Raw genomic sequence first — 10,582 nt, 5'->3', positions numbered from 1 at the left:
GGGGCCTGGCCTCGCGGGTCCCCGCTGTCTCCCTGCCAGCTGTCAGTGCGGCCCCCGCCCCTTCGGTCTCACCCCTCCGGCCAGGCCGGCAGCCAGGCACCCCCGAGCCCCACGTCACCGGCCCAGTCGCCCTAACCCTGCACTTTGGTGTCTCGCGGCAGGGAAAATGGCAGGGAGTGTGGTCTATGCCTCCTGAGAAAGCACCCAAGTGCAAACATTGCTTTTTCACGGTGTATTCCTTTACCCTGGACGGTCCCATAGGGTTGGGAGGACTTTGAAGTTGGGTAAAAGAGATGTCTCCCTACTCCCACACTTTGTGACTGTTGAGAAAGTTTTGTTTTTGCTTGAAGTCATATTGCTCATCTCTCAACAATAGTTTAAAGTGCCAAGATTCTTGTGAAATTGTATCTTTCAGACATTCTCTCCAATCTGTAGGGAGGGTAGAGAAAGCAGATAAACCAAGTACATTTTAAATCCTCTTTGGACAGGCAGATGGCGTGGAGAGAACCCCAACTCCAAAGTCCGAGGGCTTTCATATTCAACTAGCAGTGTGACTGGGCAAGTTACTTTAAATGAGATGATATATTTCAAAAACACTTTCTGGATAAGGTTATATTATTGGGGGGGGGGGTCACTATTATAATCCCAGGAGATGACTTTTCAAGACTCTTAACTCATCAGAATCATTCGTATGTTTCAGTGTCGTGTTTTAAGTCAGCGACTGTCAACCGGTGTGCTAGGAGAATTTTTAAAAACATGCAATACCTGACTGTTTAGTCAGGGGCACTGACTGACCTATTTTCCCTTAGATTGTCAAATAAAGAAATGACAACAGCCAACACCATAGCCGCCTGATGTGAATGAATCAAAATTTAGATTTTGAGGGAAGTACCTATCATTTTTTTTGTCATATAAGCAAAAAATATATATTTTTTGGCGTGCCACAGAATTCTAGTAATTAGTTTATGTGTGCCATGAGCTGAAAAAGGTTGAAAATCACTGTTCTCAATCGTTCTTGCCACTTCTTTGCTCATAAGTGTGGTTTAAGTCTATCTAAGAATCATGAGTTGTTTTCCACTTTTCCTTTTCTTTGCTATCTTTTGTGTATAGTGAGATTATTACATATAGCTCGGTCAGTTAATATATACTTTGCTTGGTTTGTCCTTCTCTTGGGAGTTGGTTTATCTCTTCTCTTGGAGTTACACCTTCTATTGGAGTTGACGATTCCTTCTGTTCCTGCTAGGTCAGCTTAAGATTGTCATGTGACAAAGAATTTTTCCCTAATAACTCAAACTAGTTTAGTCTTGACCTCACTAGTCCCATGCTCTGAGAAAATGAAAGAACTTAGAGGAACTCTGAAAGTTTTCAAAAGCTTCTGTTCCTTGTTCAGGCATCTTTATTTAAATTCACCTTAAATTTATTACCATCGCAATGATTAGGATAAACTTTAAAACAAACAAACAAACAAACAAACAAAAAGAAACACTAAGCCACATAAAACACAACTGATGTGGGATTTGATTCTGAAAGGATGACTTTAGCACATTCTTAAAATTTCTTTTTCATGAAAAACTTGGAAATGTCAGTGCTAAAAAGAGGCAGTTAACCAACCACCACAAAAGACCTGTCTCAGGTAGAATCCCCCCCTGCTCCGCCCCCTCCTCCCCCCATTTTAGTTTTTGAGGGAAGTACTATCTTTTTTTACTTATAAATTGTCATTAGTTAGATTGTAATAATTATCAGACAAAATTATCTGAGTTTTGATGGAATAATCATTTTATTTATTTACTTATTTTTAAATTTTTTTTATTGCTTAAAGTATTACAAAGGGTATTACATATGTGTCCCTTTTTTTCCCCCCGCCCTTGACAATCGGAATAATCATTTTAGCTATGGAATGGATGTTAGCTTTTCCTCTGGCTGAACGAATTTTTAAATTAAGGTTTATATATGGGTCCATTATCATGTAAATAGAAGTGCATTATTTGTGATAAACTGCCTCATTCATTCAGTGCCTTCACTTACATGGTCTTATATTTCCTGAAAGCACATGGACTTCTTTTTTCAGTGATTACCACAGATAATTAAAATTGATTCTATTTCTATTTTGTCACTAAGTATTTGTTCACATAAATCTAGAGGTTTTGATGGAATGTAGTGAACTCTTAAAGTCAGTGATATTTAAACTTCTATCTAGAGTTTGTTTGAAAAGGCTAAAACAAAACCATATTCCTTTCCAGCAATTTTAAAATGAATCATATTGCTTTGACCAATTATTACTTTTGGGAAAATTAATGTATTAAGTAATAGTATATAATTATGACAAATAGTAAACTTTTAGTCATAATTGTTTCTCAATATATTAGTGTGGGATCAACCTCAGAAATGACTCTTCACAAATAAGAATCAGATGAGAATGGGTTGGTTACTGGGATGCTGTAGTTTTACTGTACAGACTTTGATATTTGGAATCACATTAGCTACTTTTTGAGGAAAATCTGAAATTTGCAAGAAGCTCTAGTGTACTATTAAGTTCTTCATGTGATTCAGTGTCTGACTGTGCTTAGGTGTTAAGGTAGTTAGTTGGCTTATTACTTCACATTTATCAGGTGGAATAAATGTTTCAATCATTTTTGCTAAATTAAATAACAAGAGTTGTAATGGTTAATGAATATGCTTTAAAAAAAATCTTTATTGTTGAAAGTATTACATATGTCCCCTTTTTTTTCTCCCATTGACCCCTTATAGCCCGTCCCCGTCCCCTTAATGAATATTCTTTTGTCTGGAATATCTTTCTTTTTTCTTTTTTTTAAAACATATTTTAATGATTTTTCACAGAGAGGAAGGGAGAGGAATAGAGAGTTAGAAACATCCGTGAGAGAGAAACATGGATCAGCTGCCTCCTGCACACCCCCTACTGGGGATGTGCCTACAACTAAGGTACATGCCCTGGATCGGAATCGAACCCGGGACCCTTTAGTCCGTAGGCCAAGGCTTACCGGTTAGGGCTGGAATATCTTTCTTGTTACACATTTAACGTTATACTAACAAAGCAAACAAAACATAAAAAGGAAAGTCTCTGACATCCTTCCATCTTGACAACTCACACTCGTTTTTTCTTATATCCATTCCACTTTGTGTTCACATGCATATGTAATTTTACAGTTCTAATTTTACTTTTGAAAAGGATAGACTTGTTTTGTCATGAGCTCTTGAAGTTAGTTCTATTTGCAAATATTGTTTGTTTTTTGTGTTATCTTTTAGACTTGTACAACTCACCAGGTAACTCTGGTTGTGTTCTTCTATATACTGTAAAGAACACCCATTCATACATTATTAATCAATCTAATTTTTAAATGAACTGAAAGTTTTACAAGCATAATTGATGGTACTAGCGAGATCAGTGACACTCTCCTGTTCAGAAATTCGATCTTTTATAACTTTAGGTGGTTTAAAAGATATTTGATACTTACTGAGTGCCTGCTAGGTGTGTAGCTTATATTATATATTATGGGCTCTTAATACCTCTCCTCAAAGTATTTAAATATGTATAAGATCAACTACCAAAATTTAACAAATCTATATAAAAAGTATTTGGAAAATACCTTTGCTGGCTACCTAGCCTAAGGTGGTGAAATCAGAAATTACACTAGAAATTTAGCTAGGGAGAAAAACAGTAAAATGGATTATATTGAAGGTGTTAGTAAGCATGGGCAATATATATTTATTTCATCAGGCATTTCTCAAGGGTTTACTTCGCATTTTACAGTACTTGATGCAGTGAAAAACAAAGAAGAATGTGATATCTAGTAAAGGTAAATGCATAAGTAAATTACTGTCTAGTATACATGGAAAGATTATTATATAGCTACTAGAGGCCAGGTACATGAAATTCATGCATGGGTGGGGGGTGGTCCCTCAGCCTGGCCTGCACCCTCTCCAATCTGGGACATCCCTCTCGCAATCAGGACTGCTGGTTCCTAACCACTCACCTGCCTGCCTGCTTGATCGCCCATAACCACTCTGCCTGCCTGCCTGATCGCCCCTAACCCCTCTACCTGCCTGCCTGATTGCCCCTAACTACCTCTGCCTACCAGCCTAATTGCCCCTAACCCCTGTGCCTGCCGGCCTGATCGCCCCTAACTGCCCTCCCCTGCCAGCCTGATCGCCCCTAACTGCTCCCCTGCCAGCCTGATCGCCCCTAACTGCCTCTCCCTTGGCCCTCGAAACTGTGGCTTTGTCCAGAAGGAGGACTGGACGACCGGAAGATGTCCGGTCAACCTGGTCTAATTAGCATATTGCCCTTTTATTAGTATATATTAAAAATGATGAAAATCAAAACCATTTGCAAGGAAGACTGTTTTCTATGTTAGAAGTAAAAACAGAATGTAATATGGTATGTGTAACTATATTGAATCTATTATGGTAATCTACTACTGAATCTACTATTATGATCATTATTATATAAAATGTAAACAGGAATGGGCAAGGGCTAGAAAGAAACATGAAAAAAATGATATTGCTTATTCTCTTTGGGAGAATTTTATTTCCTAAAAACTTGCTCTTAGTGTTGTCCAATATTGAAATGTGCTTTATGGTTCATGCTTATGCGGAAATGACTGTCTTGTGAAAAGATAAGATTAAAAGGTAAACACCTATAGCAGATTGCTAGGTAACTAAGTGCCAGGTGAGTGATAGGGAAATATAGGAATTTAGAGGAGTGAAAGATCCCTGGAAGCTGGATGGTTAGGGAAGGCTGCTCTGGGGAGGGAGAACTTAGGCTGGACTTGGAGGAGGGAGCATATGATTGAAATGGGTGCAAGATAGGAGGGAGGGGAAAGCATTGGTTTTTGAGGAGGAAGTATGGCCTGAGAGCAAAGGCACAGAAACAGAAATGAGCTAGGCAAGTTTAGGCAGCAGAGACAAGCTCATCCTGCCAGAAAGGAGGGTTCTGTGAGGTTGACTAGAGAAGGATGAGATTAGAAAGGCAGGGTGAAATTACAGGGAGCCCTGATGCTAGGTAGGCCCAGAAGTCTGGGTTTAGGGTGCCTGGTCCATGTGCTCTAATTTAGGTTTTTAGAACTTCATGTGGGTCTCAGACACAAGCATGAAGGAGAAAGATTGCCAGATCTCAGGGCAAGATTGCAAGCTTGGGTAGATGACTGATTCAGGATATAGCTGGGCAACATTTAAAAGCGTATGATGAAAATGAAGCATGTGAATGGGAAAAGTAAGGAGGCCGGTCAAAACCAAGCAAGCAGTCATGAATCAGAGACAAAACTGAAGTTGCTCTCATATCTTGGCTATTGTAAATAATGCTGCAATGAACATAGGGGCACGCATATCTTTTTGAATTAGTGTTTTGGATTTCTTTGGATAAATACCCAGAAGAGGAATTGCTGGGTCAAAAGTTAGCTCTATTTTTAATTTTTAAAAAAATATATTTTTATTAATTTGTGAGAGGAAGGTAGAGGGAGAGAGAGAGAATCATTGATCAGCTGCCTCCTGCACGGCCCCAACTGGGATCGAGCCTGCAACCCGGGCATGTGCCCTTGACCAGAAACGAACTCAGGACCCTTCAGTCTGCAGGCTGACGTTTTATCCACTGAGCCAAACCAGCTAGGGCTATTTTTAATTTTTGAGGAACTCCATATTGTTTTCCATAGTGGCTGCACCAGTTTACAATCCCACCAACAGTGCACGAGGGTTCCCTTTTCAAACAAGTCAGAGAAAGACAAATACCACATGATTTCACTTACAAAATAAACCAACAAACTCGACAGAAGCAAAAATAGATACAGAGAACAAAATGATGGGAGGGGGTTTAGGGGAATGGGTGAAAAAGGTGAAGGGATTAAGAAGTACAAATTGGCACTTATAAAAATAGTTATAGGGAATACAAAGTACAGCATAGGGAATATAGTCAATAATATTATAACTATGTATGGTGTCAGGTTGGGTACTAGACTTATTGGGGTGAACACTTTGTAAATTATATAGATGTCTAATCACTATGTTGTATACATGGAACTAAATATTGTATGTCAACTGTAATTGAAAAAAAATTTAAAAAGACAAGGTAAGACTGAGGAAATAGGAGGAAGCTTAGAAGGCCCTGGCAGTCAGTTAAGAAACAGCTAATCCTTAGGAAATGAAGGGGCAGGGTAGGAGGCGAGAATCTGTTTGAAACAGGAAGGTGTTTTGACCCTGTGGCCAATGGTGGTTCTTTGGCTTTTTCAGAGAGGACTGATGTTGGAGTTAAAGATGACTGGATGGAAATTTCTGACATGTTTTGTAAAACAGAAGATACTTGTTTTCATAGCAGCTGCTTGATATGCTAATGGCAATGAGACACACACATCTATTACACCATTCTTTTGTTTCTACTGTCAACTCAGTGACTGAAATAGGAATTTGTACACATAGGGCCAGAGCTTTTGGAGAAGAAAGTATAATTTTTATAAAATAATATAAAAATGTGTTTGAATTGGTATTTACTTTTATCCCCTCACCTCCATAAAACAATGGCTAATGTATAACTTTTCTAATTCTTAAGTTCTGAAGATGGAAGAAACCACTGATAAAACTATTCGTTAAGCAGATGAATTGAGATGTTTATTGAGCAGAAATGAATTTAATATTGATCTTTATGCTTGCTGATCAAGTCTCCTTGTGTTTAGCAGAGCATGTTCTTTAAAAAATTTGGCAAAGGCCATCAGTGTACTCTATGGGGAAGTGTGTGAAGGTGACTGGTCTATGAGATACAAATCCATGACTTAATTGGTACTGGGCTTTAACTCTCAGAAGCTGTAGATATCATTAAAAGATGATATTGAGCCTGGCCAGGGTGGCTCAGTGGTCGAGTGTCAACCTATTTAACAGAATCTCAGAGAGGTTAACTCCCTAGAATTACTAAACCATTATTTTGGAGATTGAATTTCACCTGCTTTGCCATTAAAACCTGTACTTTTACTATTATATTGGACACTATAGGCCCAGTGCATGAAATTTGTGCACTGGTAGGGTCCCTTGCAGCTGTGGGCTGCTGGTCAGATACTCCCTTCCTTCCCCTGGCTGCCTGCCACTGCCACTGCCACCTCCGCTGCAGGCCGGGGCCTCCCTCCCTCCCCGGCCCGCCCCGTCCCCTGGTTGAACTCCCGCACAACTCTTGGTCGAGGGGACAATTTGCATATTACACTTTTATTATATAGGATGGTGATCTTTAAGGGTACCTTGCGTCCCTGAGTTTACATAATTTTCAAAGATGTGCAGGATACACAAGAAGCATAAGTCATGATCTTTGATCAAAGAAGCTCACTGTTCTGTTGGTAATAAGAGATGCACAGGTGAGTCAATTATAAGAATACATCTACACAATGCCATGATGACAATGCATTATGAATTAAAGAAATGGGGGTGGGCCTTCAGAATGATGAGGAATGAGTTTAAGATAGTGGGCAAGGTGGAAGGCATGGCATTTGGGGTACACAAAAGGAGTTGTAGGAATTAGCAAGTCATTTGCAAGAACAGTGAAGAAATTAGATGTAAAAATTCAGACATCAGGAAGGAGACAGTATCTGTATAATTCACAGTTATTCACAGGTAACTGTGCTGACATGGTCTCAAGCACAGAATTAGATTATTTCACTTAATCCTCACAACAATGCTAGGAAGTATTTATATTGTAATTCCATTTTACAGATGAGAAAATGGGAATTTAGGCAAGCGTAGCAACTTGCCCCAAGTCACATAACTACAAAGTGGATAAACTGGCGACTGGAACCTAGACAGTTAAACTCCAGAGCCCAAGCCCTTAAATTCTATGCTTTGTTGGAAAAGTTGGAAGAGTAGTTGGAAGAGTATGCAGCGGTTCTCAACCTGTGGGTCGCGAACAATGAAAATACATCCTGCATATCAGATATTTACATTACGATTCATAACAGTAGCAAAATTACAGTTATGAAGTAGCAACGAACATAATTTTATGGTTGGGGGTCACCACAACATGAGGAACTGTATTAAAGGGTCGCGGCATTAGGAAGGTTGAGAACCACTGGATAGGGAGTGAGGGGTGAGAAGAGTGATGAAAGTTGCCTTTCCTGAAGAAGAGAGGTTTGTGGGGAGTAGAGGGATATGAAGTTATTTAAGTGAGGTATGGGCAAATTAAGAAGGATGTCAAACATCGTTTGAGGAGTAGAGTGACTAGACTATAGAGCAGTGGCACTGTTACAGTGATACTTTAGGAAGATAAATTACTCTGTGTGTCTTTACTGTCCCCACAAGCTAATAAGTTAACTTGCTACTATTTCATGGATGCTGATAGAAGACATGGGACTTCTGGGTCAGATGATTTGCTCATGGCACAGCAAGCAGTGTGAGCAGTTCCCCTTGCCTGCAAATCTCACAAGGGTGATAAGGAGGAGTCTAGTGGGTTTGTGTTGCATTTGAGGAACACTGAGCTTGGGGAATCCGTTGCTTTAAAGTGGTGAGCAAGCCTACTCTTTGTCCTGAGGGAAGAACTAGTCCCTCAAGGTGGTGGGCTGCAAATACATTTCTGGGAGATGGGCTGGGTAAAGAGCTTTTATGGCCTTGCATTCTAGATTTATCCAGAAAGAATGTGTCAAGGCGATTTGAAAGAAATTTAGGAAATATAGGAAGACTAACTACAAAACTTCTGATTAAGATGACTAATTGAATAAGTGCTGGTGTCATCAACTAGGATCAGAAGTATAAGAGAAGCAGGTTTTACGGTGGAGGTATGGGATATGACGAGTTCTATTCTTAGACACTCAACAATATTTAGTCTGTGTCATGTGCATGTACTGTTCCTATAACTATGAATAAGATAAGAAACTCAACAGACTTGTTGATTTTTAGGTGTCTGAAGTGCAGCCAAGTGAATGGATCTAGAAGACTGTTGTATATATGAGTCTGAAACAAGGGACCGGAGATACATGTAGATTTGGGAGTCATTACTATATTTAGAAGATAGAATACCAAATTAAGGCATGTTCTTTATTTGGAAGGAGGACACAGGCCAAGAAGGAAGACATAAGGAGAAGCAGGTGAAAGTAATGTGGAAGCCCGGGGGAGAATGTGTCCCAAAAAGGTCAGTAGTCAGATATCACAGGAGTGGCATGCATGATAATACTGAGCTGTCTTCAGTGGATTTGGCTTGATGGCAGTCAGTGGTAATTTTCAGGAGAATAATTTTGACTGACTGACTGAATGAGTCTCGGTGTGTTGGTAGTGAACTGAGAAATAAGTAGGTGTGCCAATGTGGAGGCAGTGAGTCACATGGATGTTCTTTCACAAAGTCCATGTAAAAGGGAAGGATGAAGCGTGGTATCCAGAGATGTAGTTAGGAACAGTTTTTTTTTTTTTTTAAGGTTGGGAGATGTTTAAGCTTTGTTATAGACAGAAAGAGGTAATAGAGAGGGGAATTTTTGAAATATGAGAGGAAGAGGATAATTATATAATGGGAAAGCCCTGGAGTGCTTAATTTTCTTGATGAGGTAGAATGTGAGGTTATTAATTAAGAGTAAGAAGAATTGAGTTGGCTGAGATCTTTAGAGTAGTGAGTATTTAGAAATGTGACTAAAGGATTCTAACCATATTTTATATCTATTGAGTGCAGTGGGGTCATTCCTTCTAGTTTTTAAAAAAGATATAATTCATATATCAAAAGTGTACAATTCAGTGGCTTTTAGTGTATTTGCAGAGTTGTGCAACCATCACCACTATCCAATTCCAGAACATTTTCACCATCCCAAAGAGAAACTCTCTCCCATTAGCAGTCACTCTTCACCCACTCCCCACTTCAGCACCCTCCCCCTCTTCCCAGCCCCTGGCAACCACTAATCTACTTCTGATCTCTATGGATTTGCCTATTCTGGACATTTCATATGAATGAAATAATACAATATGTGGACTTTTGTATCAGATTGTTTTTACTTGGCATATTGTATTTGGGCTTACCCTTGCATGTGCCCTGACTGGGGATCAAACCCACAACCTTTTGCTCTAATCAACTGAGCTACTTGTCCAGGGCCAATACTTCATTCCTTTTTAAAGCTGAATAATATTTTGTGATGTGAATATGTTGTATTTTGTTTGTCCATTCATTGGTTAATGGGCATTTACCTTGTTTCCACTGTTTGGTTTTCTATCTATATAAAACCCTAATATGCAAATCGACCGAACAGCGGAATGACCTGCGGAATGACCAGTCAGCAAGGGGCAGGGCTGTCGAGCGGGCAGCGCTAGGCCAGCCAAGCGGGTGCCAGCAGGGGCCCCCCCGATTGCCCCACCAGTTGCCCCACAGATCAGCCCTGATTGCCAGCCTGGCCTAGGGACCCTACCCTATATATTGGGAACAGTCTCTTAGATTTAAAAATTAAAACCTGGCAAGGCTACTCTAATACTGAAAAAATAGGATGATGCAGTGATGACATGCATGGACTCTGGCTTGCACATTTTGTGGTCAGTCCTGATTCTGACACTTATAACTGTGTGAGAAAGCCAACTACTTAACTTCTCTCTGCTTCAGTTTTTCCACCCATAAGATGGGGAAAATGGTACT

The sequence above is a fragment of the Myotis brandtii genome, unplaced genomic scaffold (assembly GCF_000412655.1).
Source record: "Myotis brandtii unplaced genomic scaffold, ASM41265v1 scaffold447, whole genome shotgun sequence".
Classification (NCBI taxonomy): Eukaryota; Metazoa; Chordata; class Mammalia; order Chiroptera; family Vespertilionidae; genus Myotis; species Myotis brandtii.
Note: the sequence above shows the minus strand (reverse complement) of the source record.